We start from the raw sequence: 11330 nt of genomic DNA, 5'->3' as shown, positions 1-11330 counted from the left end.
TGCGGCACGTGCTGGGTGTCTCAGCCCAGAAGTGTCCTCAAAATCACTTAATGAAATATGCTAAGTATCTCTAGGGGTGCGGATGGGGGTAGGTTCCTTCTCTCCAGTGCAATCAGACTAAAATCTCAGCCATCCTAATACTGGGCAAAAAGTTCCCTGTGGTTTGTGGTTTAGTCTCCACGGTCAGTATCTGTTATGGACCGAATCGTGTCCCCCCAACTGCCCCCCAACCTCAGAAGGTGACTGTATTTAGAGCTAGAATCTTTATAGAGGTAATAACGTTAAAATGAGGTCCTTCGGACATGCCCAAATTTTGACTGGTGTCCTCCCAGAGGCTGAGATCTGGACACAGGCACCCACAGAGGGAAGATCGTGTGACAACACAGGGAGAAGGAGGGCATTCCCCAGCCAAGGAGAGGGGCAGGCAGAAGAAACCTTCATCCTGGACCTCCAGGCTCCAAAACAGCGAGAAAATACATTTCTGTGTAAGCCCCCCTGCTGCCCTTTGTCACGGCCTCTGTCCTAGCAAATGCATACACTGTCATACACCTAGTCAAAATGCGTTGCATTCCAGACAGCTTGGCTCTTTTTTTACAAATTTTTTTTTCTGAGAGTAAGAGCAGAGGGAGGAGGGACAAAGGGAGAGAGGGAATCTTAAACAGGCTCAACGTCCAGGGCAGAGCCCAACGCGGGGCTCGACCTCACAACCCTGAGATCATGACCTGAGCTGAAATCAAGAGTTGGACATTTAACTGACTGACCCCCCCCCCACCAGGTGCCCCTCAACTTGGCCTTTCTTAACACAGGGCTGGCCAACCACCAACTCAAGGCTTTTGACAGTGGGAAAGGAGAGTAGAAGGCAAGGGCTCTGGCACCTTGGGCACGGTTCCGTATCTTGTCCGGCTGCATCCCCCATGACTCCATGCACCCACCGCCACCACTGCCCAACGCTCTTGGACCTCACTTCCTAAACAAACTTCTGGCATTCCGGTCCTAGCCTCAGGGTCAGCTTCTGGGGGGAGTCCAGTCCCAGACACCTCCCCATCTAGAGATCTGAGCCTCTGATCTATCCTGGGTTGGAGCTGGGGTCATTTTCATGTGTGTGATGATGGGCTTGGCTGGGCTTGCCTTGACCATGGCTGGTATTAGGAGAGGACAGTTGTCCAGGTCCCATCCTGAGCTGCCCGGTGTCCAGGGTGGCCACTATCCTCTGCAGCAGAAGGCTGCCTCCCCAGCAGCTGTCCCCTTTTATTTTTATTTTATTTTTTTAATTTATTTTTTTAAAGATTTTATTTTTTATTTATTTATTTGATAGAGATCACAAGCAGGCAGAGAGGCAGGCAGAGAGAGAGGAGGAAGCACACTCCCTGCTGAGCAGAGAGCTGGATTTGGGGCTCGATCCCAGGACCCTGGGATCACGACCTGAGCTGAAGGCAGAAGCTTTAACCCACTGAGCCACCCAAGTGCCCCTCCTGTCCCCTTTTAAACAGACAACGTGCCTATAGTTCTTGGCATCATAGGACTCGTGCCTGGATCAGAGGTCGGCACAGGCTCACCGCTGCCTTGACACCCATCTCCAACATGCTACAATTTGTGTGACCAGTTCCTATTCCAATTCCATTCAAAAGAAAGTGACCATGAGCCTGTTGAGTCTTACGGAAGAGAGGGGTAGGCTGGGATATTCCCAACATCTAGACATGTGGAAATAACGAAGGTGGCCCATTTAAAACAAACAAACAAACAAACAAACAAACAAACACTTCCCTAAAAGTTGAGAACAGAAAACCAAGCTGCTGTCAACTTTCTCAAAACACTAGGCACAAGGTGGGGGGAAAAAAATCTCTCTTCATCAGCCTGCCCATGCATAGGCGGTCCCCAACCAAGATACATTTCCTTTGGCCGTAAGATTGTTTTATGGGCTGTTTGTGGAAAAGAAGTAAAAGAAGGTTTTTGAAAATCGTCATCAGATGCTTCCAAGAAAATTCAGACCTCTGAGCAGAGTGGGAGGCGGTGTGGTTTTGCCTGGGCATGAGCTGCCCAGGACCCGGGCCGGGGTGGGGGTGGTGGTGGGGTCTGGCCAGCTCTGGCCAGGGCAGGCGGAGCCCGGGGCACAGGAGGTCATGCTCACGGACATGCCAATGGGCCACCCTGCACAGGACTGCCCTGCAGAGCTCACAAGGGGCTCATTCTCTCTGAGATAGCTGGGCACCGGGCTTGGGAGGAAAGGTGGAGACTGTGTATCTTGGCCAAGCAGAGAGAAGGGTCTGGGAGATGGTCCTTTCAGAAGAGAGTCATCTGCACGTCCCATCCTCGTAGGAGGAGCTGATTCAGGGCAAGCTTCAAGAAGGAGTGGGAAACGTGAAACACCTTCAGGATCAAAGCTAGTCCTCCTCTCTTTCTAGAGATGGAAAGATGATGGGGCAAAATGATGGCCAGTATGGGAAAGCCGGGTGCCAGGGTCCCTCTGACCTGCAAACAGTAGTTAGAAAGCAGATCCCTGAGCTGCTCTAAATGCAGCAGGTTGTGGCAAGCAACCAGGTTGACCGAGCCAAGCCACTTCACCCAGAGAGGGAGACCCAGGGGGCTATACTGCCCCTCACTGAGAGCAGCTGATAACTGATATGGGGACAGCTCTGTGCTGCAGGTCACGCTCCTGAGCCCCCCAAGGCCTGGGTGGGAGCCAGACTTCACCTGAAACCCTACCCTGGCTCGGCTCCCTCCCCTGCCCAATCCTGATTCCTTCATCCCCCTCTGTCTCTGAACCCCCAACCCTAGTGCCTCCTGCAGTCAACCAAGGGCTCCTGAATCCCAGCTTCAGACTCTGCTACTAAAAATCTCCACCTGGGGGGAGCTGCATTTTCCGGGAACACCCCCTGGGGGGGGGGTGGTCATCTTGCCATGATGCTCTTTCTGTTGCCAGCCCCAGAGTCCCTCCCCTGATGACCGGCTTCCTGCTCCCAGGCCTCCCTGCCTCCATGCTGCCCCCTGCAGGTCACTCTCCTCTGACCGGCCAGAGTGAGCCTTGAAAGGTAGGGGGGAAAAAAGGCTGCTCTAGACGCTCTCTCCTCCACTGGTGCTTCTGGGAACCGAACACCCTCTTATGAAACACACAAAAACCCTCAAGACATTAGGGATAGAAGGGAACTTCCCCGAGCAAATTACAAGACCCCACAGCAAGCATCAGCCTTAATGACGTGCCCCAGAAGATGGGGAGCAAGACCAAGATGGCCACTCTTGCCACATCTGTTCACGTCTTACTGGAGGCTGCAGCCAGGGAACGGGGAAGAGGAAAAGGGAAGGGGAGAAGGAAGGGAGGGAGGAAGGGAGGGAAGGAAGGGCGGGCACCCAGCTTGGAAAGCAAGAAGTGAAGATGCCTCTGCCAGGAGAGGAAATCATCTCCTGGGGCACATGGAGGGTGGGGTCCTGATTTGCAGCATTTACGGACTTCCATAGCCGACTCAGAGTGTCCGTCTTATGTCCCTTGATGTGGAGCTGGGAACAAATGCACAGAAGCGGCCCTAGGAGCTTGGAGGGCGTGCCCACTGGTCAAGAGTCTTCCTCTGAAAGCTCTTCTCTGACTTCCACTCACACCATATCTGGAGCAGAGGAGACATTTAATATATATTGAAAGGGCAAAACAAAACCACTACTGTGACTTTCAGATCCTCTTAAGTTAAAATGGAAACTCTTTGCTGTGGCCCCCAAGGCCCTGTGCGATCTGGCTTCTGCCCTCTTCCCAGCTTCACCTGGTACCATTTCCCCTCTTGCTCACTGCTCTCGGCCACATCATCCTTCCTCCTAGTTCCTCCAGTGACCCAAGTTCTTCCTACCTCAGGGCCTTTGCACATGCTGCTTCCACTCCCAGCATGCTGCCTTTCCTCAGCTCTTACCGCTCAGGCCTCAGTTCAAAGCAGTGATTCTCAACTGGGAGGCATTTGTCAGTGTCTGGAGACATTTTGGGTGGTCAAGGATTCTACTCGATATCTTCCACTGCCCCGGACAGCCCCCACGACAACCATTCAGCCCCAAATGTCAATAACGCCAAGATGGAGAAACTCTGGCTTAATGTCAAAGCATCTATGCTGATCATCTTATTAATGGATGCTTTTCTGTTATTCTCGCTCATAATATCCCCTGCTAGTCCCTTTCCTCGGATGACCTGACACAGTTTGGACCAGACCCACAGCAGACATCCCAGGATATTTGGGGAGATATTTGCGATGCTCAGAACAGACTGAACAGCCCTGCTTCTGTCAGATTCGCAGAAGCAGGAACTGACACAGGGTCTTACGCACGTGATTTATGAAGGAAGCGCTCGGGAGAAGTCAGGAGGCGATGTGGGGGGAGCTGAGGGGGGACAGAGAAGAAGCCAAGCCAGGATGAGGTTTCAGCAAAGCCTCGGCTTAGCCTGATCCTGTGGGGAGCTCAGTGGTGTAAATTATACCTCTGAGCTGGTCCCAATCACTCGAGACACAGAAGCTGAGCTCTCAGACTCCCGTGGCAGCCAGCAGCCGGCTAAGGGTCACTCCAGCGTGATGCCCCGGGATGTATCTTGTCTGCTAGCACCCCCGCCCTCTGGGCTCCCAGGCAGAGCAGCAGTCATCTGCTCCAAAGGCAGGTGCAGCCACGAGGAGCAAACCATCCCCCCCACCCCAGAACCCAGAGAATGTTCACAGACACACAAAAGCGACGGAAGCTGGGCAGAGTCCTGAGGGTCCAAATCTGCCAGACATCTGGGTGATGGGATTCAAGTGAATAGCCCAGTGTCACTTTTTTTGGTCTGCATGCCCCAGATCCTGTTTATGGGTCCCCTTTCCCCAGGGGCTGGCAGAAAGGGCCAAGCATTGGTGAGCACCTCCTGTAAGCCGGCAGCCAGGACGGGGCTCAGCGGGTGTCACTCGTCCCCGGTTCTCGGGGTTTGGCTCCTTGTGCCTTTCCCATCACGAAAGGCTCCAGGCGGCTTCTCACCCTTCCCACGATTTATGTTTCTACAAAGGGTGCTCCTGGAAAGAACATCTGTATATCCACCCACCAGACTTGATCAGCTCAGAGGTGCTCCTTCCCTCCCACGTGCACTGCTCTGGGTCTATGGACAGTTCCCCATCTCCACAGTGTCTCATAAGCCAGACAGTTTCAGGATATTTGCAAACTTCCAAAAGCCGCCTGCAAAACATTCTATGTGGATATGTGCTCTCTGTAGAGAGGATCTGTTGTTCTGGTTGACTATGCACTCTGAACTTGGCCTTCACCTTCATGTGGTGGTCGCCCCATGAGCGTGTCTGCGTCTACATTTCCCCATTTTATTTATTTATTTATTTTAAGATTTTACCTATTTGACAGAGAGAGAGAGACAGTGAGAGAAGGAACACAAGCAGGGGGAGTGGGGAGAGGGAGAAGCAGGCTTCCCGCCGAGCAGGGAGCCCAGTGTGGGACTTGATCCCAGGACCCCGGGATAACGAGCTGGGCTGAAGGCAGACACATAACGACCTAGCCACTCAGGCGCGGCTCCCCATTTTATAAGGACACCAGTCATACTGGATTGGGGACCCACCCAACTCCAGTATGAGCTCGTCTTAACTAATCACGTCTGCAATGACCCTGTTTCCAAATAAGGTCACATTCTGAGGCACCAAGTCTGGGACGTCGATATAAGACTATTTGGGAAACACAATTTCAGGATGCCTTAATGGAAGGCCTGCCCCATCTCGTGTTGTTGAAGATGGTGTCAGAGCCAAAGGTGGAAGGACAGTGATCACCAGTAGAGGGGGCCGGAGGGGGAAGGACTTGATGGCAGGGTGAGCAGTTAGCCGTGGAGAAAATGAGCCAGCCCCCAGCCCACGGATTCTGAGAAACCTTCCCGGTAGTGCCCAGTATCTCAGATTCTTTTGTGCATTTTGTCTGTCCACTCAAGGCAAGCTTTCACCCCTGCCACTGACGTGGAGACCAGTTCCCCAACCCACAAACCTAGAAGTGAGTGGGAACTAACAGTCGTGGGGCCAACCGTGATCAAAGGAGCATGTGGGCTGGTTAAGAATGTATCCTTCCTTCATGCCTTGTGCCGCTGCTCCTGAGATGCATTCTGTGAGACTTTCTGGGTCCTGCAGGATACACAGCAGCCGCCTGCAGCTGTGACCAAGTCAATAACACAGGCCGACAGTGGACTGTCCTCCTTCCTTGTCCCTCATTCCCACCCTCTGGGATCACTTGGTCCGGCTGCCTGCCCGCGAACCCTTGCCTCAGGCTCTGCTTTCAGCCCAGGTTAAGACAGTCTGCAGGCTAAGACCTCAGGGAGAGGGGAGTGCCCAGCCCTCGCAGCACCTGATGAAGCTCCTGGGAGAGAGACTTGGAGGTAAGAAGAGAGAGGTGTAGGGGCTGTGATACCCAGTCCCTGGGGATAAGCCACTGGCCACTGCTTATCTGGAGCTATGGGCATCCACAGAAGCCCAGTGGGTCCCCAAACAGCTCTATTTCCGCAAAAGCCCTGCAGCCCTATATACCATTGTTTGTAAGCCTGATTCCCTAATGCCCTCTGCCCTCCAAAAATTAAAAATGCTCTCCCCATCGGTCCACTCCCAAGAGCAACAGTGCACAGTCCCAGGGCCAGAACTGGAGGCCTGGAAGCTCTACCAACCCATGTGCGGCCCTCGGGCCAGCAACTTAGACTCTCCGTGTCTCAGTTTTCTCATCTGTAAAATGGGGATCATCCCAGTCCTGGCCTTCTAGCATTTTTGCAAAGCACATAGGAGGCTTTCCTGCCTTGTCTGGTTCCTAGTGAGCACACAAAAAATAAAAACAAAGCTATGCGGTTTCTGTGGCAGGGCTGGTCACTGGGAGGGAAGATGAGGGGATTTCTGAGGGGCCAGAAAATTTCCGCTTCTCCACCTGGCTGCTGGTTCCACAGAGGTATTGGCTTTGGGACAATTCAATGTGCTGATGAGTGTGTTCTCCTGTCCCGATGTTATACTCTGCTAAAAAATTTGAAGCTGAGGAAAGGCTGAACAACCTGCTGCTTGGGGTGTGTTTGAAGCCCATCTGTAGGGGAGAGTGGGAGAAGGCCCAGCATGAGTGAAAAACCCCGTGACTTTTGCACTGGGCCCACTGAGTCAGAAGCCCAGCTCTCCAATTTGGGCAACCTCCCAGGTGGGTAAAAACCCATTTGATGTCCTGGCTGCACGACTTCCCACCTTCAGACCTCAGTTTCTCTGGGGGTCAGATGGAAAGAAAGGACCCTTGCCTGATTTCGGAGTCTGGTTATGGTTCTCCGTTTTACTGATGGGGAAACAGGCCCAAAACGGTTCATCACAAATTCGCAGGCACTAAAGCTTTGGAAAGAGGCGGACTCTTGTAGCTCCCTCCCAGACCTGGCTCTGGGAGTAAGAACCACCTTGACCGCACAGCAACACCTCGCTCTCCCCCGCCACCAGGCAATATTCCAAAGGCTCTAGAGTTCTTATCATCCCCATTTTGCAGAGAAGGAAACTGAGGCATAGAGCGTGAAAGTCATGGAGGCAAAGCTGATGCTCCTCGCCACCGCGGTCCTCAGCTCAGGGCCCCTGAGGTTGCGGGGTGGGCATTCGTCGCTCGCCGCTCCCCACCCACCCGGCACCCCATCCCCCCTGCCCTTCCCCTCCCCCACCCGTGCATTTAGCCGGGCTGGGTCCTTGCCAAGTCTGGGCTGTCACAGCGTTCCCACCTTTGATCACCAGTCAGCGTTCTTGAAGTGCCGAGCCTCCCAGATGTTGGCCTGATCAAAGGCAGCTGTTGCTGGGACCCTCCCCAGAGCACGATTGTGGACGCACGTAGGAGAGGCGAGAGGGTGGGAGGGGCAGGCACGTGACCGAGCCGCTACGCGGGGGGGGGGGGGGGGGACCGCCCGCCCCCCCCCCCAACCCGCCCCCAGCCAGGGTCATCGTCTCTGTCACTGCGGGTCTGGGGGAGGGCCCGGGTCCGGAGGAGCTGATGCCCGGACCCAGGGGCGACGGCCTTACCCTTGAAAGTGCTGGCGCTAGCTGCGGGGGGCCGTGGCCTCATCGCGGGATCAGATGCACGACCTCGCAGACTCCTGCCGAGGTTGCCAGTGGCTTTGATAATGACAGTAATTCCCTTCTGTTACATGACTCGCCCCATTGACTCCATCTTTCCGCGCAGGTCGTCAAGAACTGAATTTTATGTTTACAATTCATTAAATAAAAGACAGAGCATGAAACAGCATGTACCAGATAATCCTGTGAGTTCTGAATTTTTTTTTTTTAAAGCAGTTATAGGAACAGAGGAAAAATCTGGAAGAACGTATACCAGAAAATCGACAGGGGCCGTGAGCAGGCTGGGAGAAAACACCTCGTTTCGCCTTTTTACCTTCGTTCATCCATTCCACGAAATCTGTGGTCTGCTTCTCCAATGAGAGTACCTAAGATTTATTAAATGGTTGCTGGATTCCAGAAACTGGCTTATCTCTAGTTTGCATTGTTAGCATATGCTATTTGGGCGATAGGAATATTAAGATTTAAGCAAAATAGAAAATGGAGCATATATTTGGATATTAATTTTCTTTTCTTTTTTTTGGATATTAATTTTCTGAAAGATGTGATGCAACCATAGAAACATAGATGGGGAAATTGACAAGATAGAAGGCTGGAAAAAACTGAGTGGATATACACGAGTAGCCCCCACAGAACCTACCCCTTGCCTGGCAGGTGGCGAACCCCATCTCCCTGTCTTGTCCCCGTTCCCATTTCTCTGGGAGCGAAATAGAAATGAACAGCCCATCAGAAGGGCTTCTACCCTCAGAAACCCCAAGGCCACAAACTAATGGGAGAGGGATAACAGCAGATTCCTGCCCCCCCCTTTTTAAGTGTGTGATCTGTGCCAAGCACTTTGCAGACGTTTTCTCTGACCCTCAACAACCATCATAGCAACTGGTATCATCCTAGTTCTACCAAGACACAGAAGGACCACAGAGGTGTGAGCTGATGGTTACATTTTCAGGAATTCTGTGAATCCATTAAATATGCCATTACTAAAAATTGTGGAAACGCACAATTACATAAGGTATATTAAAAAAAAAAACAAAGGTGATGCTCAAAACTCACCCCTTCTGAATTGTCTCATGGCATTTTCCTGTTGTCTGTGCTCCTGGGGTGACCTCTGGCCGGTGGAAATATTACATAACAAGGCACTCCTGTGTGATCTCCTCACAAATCCACGTTCAGGGACATCAAATCTATAGCAGTCAGCCACGGTGGGGTGAAGGGGAGTGCATGGCATGGAAATTGGCAAATGCCTCATATCAGCGATTTTTTTCCCCCCAGGGATCATCGTTAAACATTTATCAGCACACATACCCCTTAGTGGTAAAGTCAGGATTTGAAATACATGAGAAGAGCATCTGTGCTCCTAACACTCCCACTGAGGGTTCCACGTTGTTACTGGTGGTCCCGGAGCCACCAGGTACCAAGTCTTCCAGCTACGTGAGGAGATAAAATGCAAGTTTCATGTAAGCACAGAGACATTCTATTGAGAATGAAAAGCACATGAATGGAATCCTATTCTGTTGATGCTACAGGCTTTGAATGAAGCTCCCAGCCTTGCCCCCCGCCCCCCCCCCCGGGCCTGACAGTGGGGGGGATGGATGGTGGCTTCCCCAGACACATAGCTGAGAGTCACTCAATGCTGATGAGAATCTGCTGATGAGAATCGTGGGTCCCTTTACTGAGCGTTTACTGTAGCAAGGGTGTAGGTAGAGCCTTCTAAGGGAATTATCTGGTACATTCCCCCACAACTGTTTGGGCATTCAAAGCTGCTTGAAAACACATCCATGTTATTTTTCTATTCCCTCCAGGCCAGGCCCAAACATTCCACAAAACACCTTGAGAACAGAAGGGCCTACTTTTCCCTGCTCACTAGATGCAGTATCTGCCTTCAGTCCCTAAATGTGCTGTTTTTAAAGACCTATGAGGAGGCTCAGCAGAAGTCACTGGTGGTAGTTTGGATCCACATCCCCAGCTGTGCAAGCCGATGACTTCCCACGGTCCTATGAACTGCGCGCCGTCAAAGGGTTTGACATTAGACCCACCACATCACTCTCCTGCCCCAGATCTCTCTGGAGCAGCCCAAAGCTCCCTAGTGAATGACCAAACTTGACCAAGGTCAAGGTCTGACATGGTTGGATTCATGCCCATGTCTCTAGCTGAAACTCTCGAGGTTCCTTCTGTTGCCTTTTGTGGCCCCAGCACCAAATACCTCAGGTTCTCGGTTGCCAAACCCGCCATGCCTCTGCCCTGCACACCCAGGTTGTGCTTCCTCCCTGGGGCTGTCTGGTCACTTCCCCAGCTCTCTCCTTTTGTTCCTTCCAGCCTTAGACCCTGGGGTCCCCTACGCACTTCCTCTCGGTTTATCTCCACTAACCAACCCTCCTCCGTGGACTTCGGGTTCTCACAGAGCATTGTCTCTGCTCGACCCTGCCTCACCCCTCATCACATCAGATCGCACGAGTCCTCTTCTCTGTCTTCCCCCTTAAGAACGTGTGCAACTAGAAAGTAGGAACTTTGTGCCACCATCTTGATCGACCAATATTTGCCAGGTGCCAAACTGAGTCCAGCTCTACCAGTTATGAGCTCTGTTCTGTGCTCTTAGCCTTATCTGTAAAATGGGTCAATAAAGATCTATGTGTTGGGGTTTGGCTTAAAGGAGACAATGTATGTAAAAGTACTTATCATGAGTAACACAATCATTCCATAAATATAGTTGTGTATTTGTGTGTGTGTGTGTGTGTGTGTGTGTTGGTTTTATGGCCTTGTCCTCTGAAAGGGGCATTCTCTCAAGGATGGAAGGAGAGACCCGGGACAGTGTGGAGGGGCCAGCTGGGTAGCCCACCCTTTTCCTCAATATTCCCAGAGCTGGAGTCTCCCCACCCCTCCGTCCTGGCCCGCTCAGCCCCTGAGACCAAAGAGAGACTGATCAATCACCGAGACTTTAAAGGCAGTCGGCTTCCATACCCTGTGTCCTCCGATGTTTCTCTTAGCTACATGCTAACACCCGTTTGTTTAGAACTCGCAGCAAATACATCTCGGAGAGGGCTTTGATCCCTGGCAGCTGTGTACGTGTGAGTGAGGCAGAGTCCCAGGGGCAGAGAGAGCCTGGAAAGAGGGCGGGCTGGGCTTGCCTCTCTCATGCCCTCTGAGCTTGGCATTCCCGCCCAGCCCCACCCCAGCACACTGCCCTTGGCGTCAGAAACAGCCGAAGTTCAAGCTCCAAAGTCAGAACATCCGGGGTTCCAAGGGAACGCCGCCCTTTCCGACTGTGTGACCTTAGGCAAGTCACTCAACCTCTCT

This window comes from Lutra lutra, chromosome 12 (genome assembly GCF_902655055.1).
Source record: "Lutra lutra chromosome 12, mLutLut1.2, whole genome shotgun sequence".
NCBI lineage: Eukaryota > Metazoa > Chordata > Mammalia > Carnivora > Mustelidae > Lutra > Lutra lutra.
The sequence above is the reverse complement of the archived record's forward strand: the minus strand, read 5'-3'. Positions refer to the sequence as shown.